This window comes from Cyanistes caeruleus, chromosome Z (genome assembly GCF_971803275.1).
Source record: "Cyanistes caeruleus chromosome Z, bCyaCae1.hap1.1, whole genome shotgun sequence".
Lineage (NCBI taxonomy): Eukaryota > Metazoa > Chordata > Aves > Passeriformes > Paridae > Cyanistes > Cyanistes caeruleus.
In genome coordinates this window covers 53,005,451-53,012,693 of record NC_141732.1, presented here as the reverse complement: position 1 = coordinate 53,012,693, position 7,243 = coordinate 53,005,451, and the positions used below count along the sequence as shown (strand labels likewise).

The 7,243-nt window shown below is 42.9% G+C and overlaps 1 protein-coding gene across 11 annotated transcripts in view; it reads left to right on the top strand.

The window, feature by feature from the left end:
• Positions 1–1,993: 1,993 nt before the first annotated feature.
• Positions 1,994–7,243, top strand: part of KDM4C (lysine demethylase 4C) — a 253,824-nt gene continuing 248,574 nt past the window's right edge. For 4 of the 11 annotated variants that reach the window (XR_015280376.1, XR_015280378.1, XM_086867882.1 and 1 more), the window contains exon 1: positions 2,010–2,306. The gene's annotated coding sequence lies outside the window, so the exon portion shown is untranslated. Of the gene's footprint in view, positions 2,307–2,395; positions 2,562–7,243 lie in introns of those variants that run through there. The other 7 variants (XR_015280377.1, XM_086867884.1, XM_086867888.1 and 4 more) reach the window with 4 other exon arrangements.

Here is a 7,243-nt window from a genome sequence, read left to right as displayed (position 1 = left end):
TTATGTCAAAGGCATAGTTTTCCATAGCCACAGCACTAGGAGGATTAATGCTGTCAGACTATCCATGTGAGCCCTCAGTCCACAACTTGGGACTGCTTGACCCAGTGGCTGTGGGAGGTGCACGCTTTGGCAATACTGTGACACACTCCAGGGCACTTGGTGGCCTCATAGAGAGTTGTAACCTGAAAGAAAAACAGATGGGGAGAGTTGTTGACTCCATACTTCCAAGAGTTATTGCTGTACTTTCTCTTCAACAAGTACTCTGCATGAGTCATAGCGATCACATTTGAAAACAATGTAAAGTCATCAATCTTTTCTGTTTCATAGTTAATTAGCAAGCAGAGAACAAACAATGAGAAAGTGCATTCAGCTGCACTGTTTTCCTGTAAGCATTAAACAAATATTTTATTAACCACACCAGAAGTTTAAGAGGCCAGACAACTCCCTCTGCTTCTTACTCATACTCAGTGAAACAATTTTTTTTTTTCCCCTAAGCAGAAGATGATTCATTTTAGACACTGCTAGACATAGCAGTGCCATACAGAGATGTTCAGAGATACAGCTGCACAAATTTTATTAATGTATAATATTGTGTCCAAATGACAAAACAACATAAGTATCTCTGAGCACAGCAAACTTACAGCATTAGGTATGCTCCCCCACCCCCCAAAAAAAAGCAGCCAAAAAAATTCCTGTATTTTCAGGCTTCTTTAGTACTTTGACTAAAGGAAAACCACTCAGAATATTCATGGAGTCCTCATGGAGGTAAAAGTGAACTTCGTTTATTGCATAACTCACTACATTCTTAGAGGGTTTTTTTCCAGGGTTCATGTGGCTTAAGCAAAACTGCTATTGGCTAGTGCATCCTGCTTATCATCTTCTTCTTCTTCATTTACATTCTTCACAGAGACTTCAAGGTCACTGTAAGCTGTAAACTGGGCTGTAAGCTGTACCCTGGGTTGTGCAAACAGGCTTTAAATACATATGACTCTCAAAGATGAATATAACTATAAAGCATAACTTCTTTTAACATAATAGGTATACTTGAAGAAGGACCAAAGAGGTCTTGTTCTTCAGTCATATTCTGGTTGTTTTTCACTACTTTCTAGAACACAGCAACCAGAAGCAAAATAAAAGATTAACATAGATTACTGACAAGTAAGAAAAGTCAAAGCACATCACACAGTGATTAAACCACAGACTGATTCATTTTAGTAGTAATCTGAACAGTCAAAATTATACTGAACCGTGGCAGTTCAGAAAGGAAAGACACCACATTGAGCGCTGTGGGCCTTTGTCACCAAAAGCAACATTCAACTTTTGCAAACAAAATCACAGTCGTAAAAAAAAAATAAAAAATCACAGCAGTACTGATTGATATGTGACACTGTGGCATACAGATTATTTAGGATAACCACATTGACCTTGCAGCTTGCCCTGACACATCCTCCATTCCTATGGACCTGAAAGGTCCTGCTCATTCTGAGTTTGCGACAGAAGTAACTGTAGAAGTAGACGATTTCTTGGCAGTAAGGATTATTAATGGAATCGGCTGCCGAGGAATGTGATGGAGCCACCGTCCCCAGAGGTGTTTAAGAAAACATCTAGCACTCAGTGCCATGCTTTAGCTGATTTGGTCAAAGGTGTTTGGTCATAGGTTGGACTCGATGGCCTTAATGGTTTTTCCCAACTCAGCTGATTCTGTAATTCTGTAAGAGACCGACTTTGCTCCAAGCTTTGCGCTGGCGTTTTCCCCAAGTGTGTCCCGGTGAGCGTATAGGCGGCTCACGGGCATGGCCCAGAGAAGCGGTCAGGCTCCTTCCGGCCAGCAGAGCGGTGGATCCGCCCGAGCAGGCTGCGAGGTCGGCCTGACCAGAGCAGCCTCCCCCGCTTTCCCACAGCGCCGCTTCCCCACCCGGAAGCGGCCTCGGCACCACCCCCCGCTGCCGGCACGTGACGCGCCAGGCGCCGCTCCCTGGGTCACGTGCGCTGCCCCCCCGCGAGCGCGCGTGCGCGCGTGCGCATCCAGCAGCTGTCATCCGAAATCTGGGAACGAGGTGTCTGCGGCGCGGGCGGGGCGGGGGCAGCCTCAGCCTCGAGGGGACGGGGGACCCGGCGCGGCGGCGGCAGGGAGCAGGCCGGTCCCGCCCTCTCCAGCGCCGCCCCGTCCCGCGCCGCCCCGTCCCGCGCCTCTCTGCCCCTCATCCCTTCCTGCGACGGCGCCTGCCCGCTGGAGCCTCTGCCGGGCAGGTGCGGAGGGAGCGCCCAGCTGGCTCTGGCGGCGGCCGCGTGTCTGCGGGGAGGAGGTATGCGGCTGCGAGCGGGCCGGGGCGAGCGGGGGAGGCGGCGGGGCAGCCGAAGCGGGTCGGGCCATTTCGGAGCGAGGGTGCGCCGCGGGTCCCGGCGGCCGGGCATCGCCAGGGCGGGCCCGGGGCGGAGCGGCCGAAGTGCCGCCGGGCAGCTCCCGCAGGCGTAAGGAGGACGCGGCAGCCCCCGCGCCGGGAAGGGATGGGTGCGGGGGGTTCCGCGCCGCGGACGAAAGGGTGGCGGCTGTGACCGAGGTGAGGAAGCGAAATCGGCAAGAGTGGGAAAAGCGAGTCTCGCGTTCCTGCTCGCGGCCGGCAGTTCTGGGTCGGCGCTGCCGGTGGGAGCGCTCCGGGAGGTCGGGCGGCTTTTCCGCACCTTCTGAGTGCGTGGACGGAGTGAAATAGAGCTTTACCTCTCACCGTGTCTGTCAGGGGTTTGATAAAATTGTTGTGGGCTTCCCAGACTGTCTCTTTTTTGGTGCAGCTCGTTCGTTCTTGCATTTAGCTAGAACTTCGGAGTTGCGTGCTGAACGAAATACTGGGTTAAGCGCCTGCTCCACCTCTGTCCGTGGTTGTAACACGCTTTCGAAGCTGGTTTTGGGATCAGGTCTCTGTGCCATGGAAGTAGTCTTCCCTTAATAAGCTTTCTGTCCTGTGCATTTGATTTTAGCTGGGAAAGTGAAGTGGGAAGTGTGTGCAAAATACTATTTCTCATAGGTTAATTATGTTAGGAAAGATACTCGTGTGTTTTTTAAAACAATTATACTAGCTCAGAGAAGAAACGGCATCTATTTCGTACTTTTTAAAGTGCAGATTTATGATTCTTTGCTGAGAATTACCAACTATAGGAACTGAAGTTACCGTTTAGAGGCTACTGAACCATCACCTTTTAAGCGGTATCGCTTTTTCCACAAGAAAGAAACTTAGTGGCACCTACTGCCGTGGGTTTTTCTATGTCTATGGTATAAAATTTCACTTGGGCTTTACCTTTATCTTTCCTTGTACTGTCATAAATAGCTGATGGCATTGCTTCAGGGAAGTATTTTCCAAACACAAGAAAATGGAAAACACAAGCGTGATTTCTGTTCCCGTACTTGAAATGAGAGTAAACCGAGCTACTGACCCTCATGTTTTTTTCTCAGCTTAGGTTTGGAGTGGTGGTGGTGGTGCTATTAGTTTCCTTTCCAGGGAGTGACCCAGGAAAAAATATATATCACCCAGATATGTGGACATGATTAAATAGCTGTTGGATCAGATTTGGAGTAATGTATATGAGAGAAAATATTTGGTCAGTGTTCATTTAAAAAAAAAAAAAAAAGAAACTGATTTGGTCTTCGACGTCTTTCTTCCTTTTTTTTTTTATTTTTTTTTTAACAGGAAATACGATTAAATAGGGAAAAAATTAAAATCCTGTTAAGTTTACTCTTTAGCTATTGCTGAGTATTGCATACAGTATTTTGTTTCTCTTGAGCTCATTTCTAAATAAATCAAATAAATAGTTCTGCACTAAATCTGAGTGCACTATCAGTATTGCAATCAAATGATAAAATTATGCTGTCACCTACTCATCATTAGAATATTCCTAAGGTAATATTAGCAAACGTAATAATTATTAAAAATACAGTTCTATACTTAGCTGTATTACAAAATCTTGGGTTGAGTAGATTATAGATTAAGGACTTTCTGAGTTTAAGCAGTTGGTTCTGCAGGTAATTCATTTTGATATTGATTTTTTTTTCTTAGTTTTCTTTTGGTGAGATAAAGTTTATCAACATTATGCTGAACAGAATGTGAATAGGGTTGAGGTGCTGTTAAAGGTGGTATTTTTGTCCTACTACCTCCAATGTAAATTAAAAAAGCCTCACCATAACAACTTTTGTGACATGAATTCGGCATACATGGAGCTTTGAAGGAAAGATATATTACTATAATTCTGTCTGTATAAAGTATTTGCAAGATCTCTGAACGATCACAGGAATGGTTCAAAAAGTGATGTTCTGAAATGTTAAGATTTTAGTACTTCTCGAGTAAAAAATCTCCATAGTTTGATAATTCATATCTCAAAATCAGTAAGTGATGTGAGTTCGTCGCTTGATTTTTGTTTATAATCAGGGAAGACCCATGGGATATTTTGAAGATAAGCAATATTTTATACTTGGATGATAGTAATTTTTGTATAATGAAGTCACATAATGAAGGTGTTAATAAGAATTTTCTGGCCCAAAGTCCTAATGACTATTATAAATAAACTCTTACTGTAGTTTTGTTATATGAAGACTTACAGTTTACTTCAGTTTTCACAGGTGGCATTGTATGTCACAATTGTGCTGTAGGCTTGCCCTTTCCTCCAACTTCATTTCACCTGTTTAAAATTGCGGAATTGCACATAGCAGTGGAGTTGTTGGCTTTGTCTGTGTGAGTAGTTGTACTACTGAGTTATTCAAGTACTCATTTTTATCCATAATTCTGTTTATGCCCAGCATTTGTGGGACAGGATATTTGGGACAATATACTTGGAACACTATACTTAGGACAGTATACCCTGAAAATTGAAGACCATCTATATAATCATTATAATCCATATAAAAAAATATTAAAAAACATGTCAAATTTAAGGTATTGAAGTTGCCAGAGTTAAAGTTCAAAACACATCTCTTAGTAAAAACCAAATACTGAATCAAATCCATTATCTGGTCAGTTTCTGATTCTCAGACAAGGTGGAATAATTCACTGAAGATGCAGATAACATAGGGAACTTTCACAAATACAATACACTCCAGTTCCTTTGTGACATTTCTGCCAGTAAAGTGTACAGTCACTCGATTGGATTGATGGGATTTAGCTCATTACACCTGTGATATCCTGCTGGATTTTCTCTAATAGAATTAAAAGACTAGTTATTAGCAGGTAGCTTGTCTCTAAGAAGACCTAGATAAATACTTACATTCATGGTAGATTTTTATGATGGACATTACTGTGCTAAGTCAGTTTTGTGTCACTTTCACCATTTATTTCTTAGATTAAAAAAGTGTGTAAGTTGCCAAAATAGTAAATGAGCCTATGGCTTTGGAGCTGGATAAATTGTCTATAATCATAAACTGTTTTGAAAAAGAGTAATTTTCATTTAAATTTTAATTGGGGAAAGTGTAGAAGTCTGTAAACTGAGCTACAAATAAAGACATAGAAACAGAAAAGTGGGAGAAACTCGAAGTTTTAGATATCAAACTCTTCATGTCAGGGTTTGACTCAATGGAAGTATTTGATTTGAGGAAGAATGTTTTCTCTGCTGATTTGTTGCCTTCAAAGCTGTAGTGTGGCTTACTCTTACATGAGTTGGTGAAACTTCTGTACTCACAGTGTTCTTCTGTGTCCCCTGTGGAAATCTCCTTTGTATTTATTGTAATGCAGATCTGTGAAGACTCATGAGTGTCCTGAATTGGAAGGGACACACAAAGGTCCCTGAGTTCATCTCCTAGTTCTGCACAAGACCACTCCAAAAATCACACCATGTATCTGAGGACATTGTCTGAATGCTTCTTGAACTCTGCTAGGCTTGGTGCTTGTGGCCACTTCTCTGGAGACCCTGTACCAGTGCTCTCTCTCAGCTATACTCTTGGTGAAGGACCTTTTGCCGATATCCAACCTAAACCTCCCCTGACACAGCTTCAGACCATACCCTCAGGTGCTGTCACTGTCACCACAGAGATCAGTACCTGCCCTGCTCTTCCCCTCACAAAGAAGTTGTAACTACAGTGAGGCCTCCCTTCATTCTCCTCCAGACTGAACAAACCAAGTGGCCTTAGCTGCTCCTCATATGGCTTCCCCTCAAGGCCCTTTAGAGTTGAGCTTGCTTGTTTAGTCTGATACAGTATTGTGGGTTAGAACCATGTAGTTCCCAGGTACCGTTCTGTGAGTTCGTTGGGTGGTCTGCCACTCATGTTAAATGATCATGTTTTAGGGGCATGGGATCAGTTTGGAGTGAGGAGCTTTTGATCATGCAAGCTGACCATATGTGTGGTTTGCTTTAGTGTTCATGCTTTCAGCCATAGCAACAGAAAGGCATGACATTTGTGGCTATGGCCTGGACACTAGGTATTGGGTCTGTGCTAAATTAGACCAAAATGTGAGCGCAGGAAAATTGCATAAAGTCTTTGAATTGTGAAATCTGTTATGAGAGTCAAAGTGCTCACAGTGAAGGTTAGATTTTTCACTGGTGCAGAAATACAGTTTCAGGTGTTCCATAAATAACCAGCTTTAAGAGAGACAAGTACATCTCAGGTTATAGAGCCTCATTTATGTATTTGGTGTTTTTTGTTTGTTCTTTTTCTTCCTCTCTCATGCTGTCCTTGTTGAGCTTCTAGTAAAGGATTTGCCATATAGTGGTTCCTTGGGAAAATTCATCACAGTTACTGTATCATATCCCAGAAAAAAAGATGTGTGTTTCAATGTGAAGGACTTGCAAAGTCCAAGCTATATGGGTATCTTTTGGGAGTGGACCTCTTGAAGGAGTTAACTAAATGCCATATAGACAGAAATGACAAGGCTACTAAAACTGTGCTTAAAAAAAGTGCTTAATTAGGAAGGAGTTCACTTATACCACCTGTGATTTCTATCCCCAGCAATATTATAGGCTGAATTAGTAATGCATGTTTTTCTGAAATATTAGGTACTTGTAAATGAGCTTTTTGAAAACTGGGAGCTAGACCAAACACTGTTCGTACTCTATGAGGTACTTTGGGAGGACTGCACCTAAGGTTGAAAATGTTACACTGTTGTGTGAGTTGATGGTTTACTTGCATCTTAACTAGTGCTTTCAGCCTGGATATTCTTTTCGCTTGACTAAAAGTAATTTATTGGAATTGGTAGAGATCCAGAAATAGGATGATCAGAAATATGGAATGGATTTTCTGTGGTAAGACTAGAAGTTCTCAGCTTAG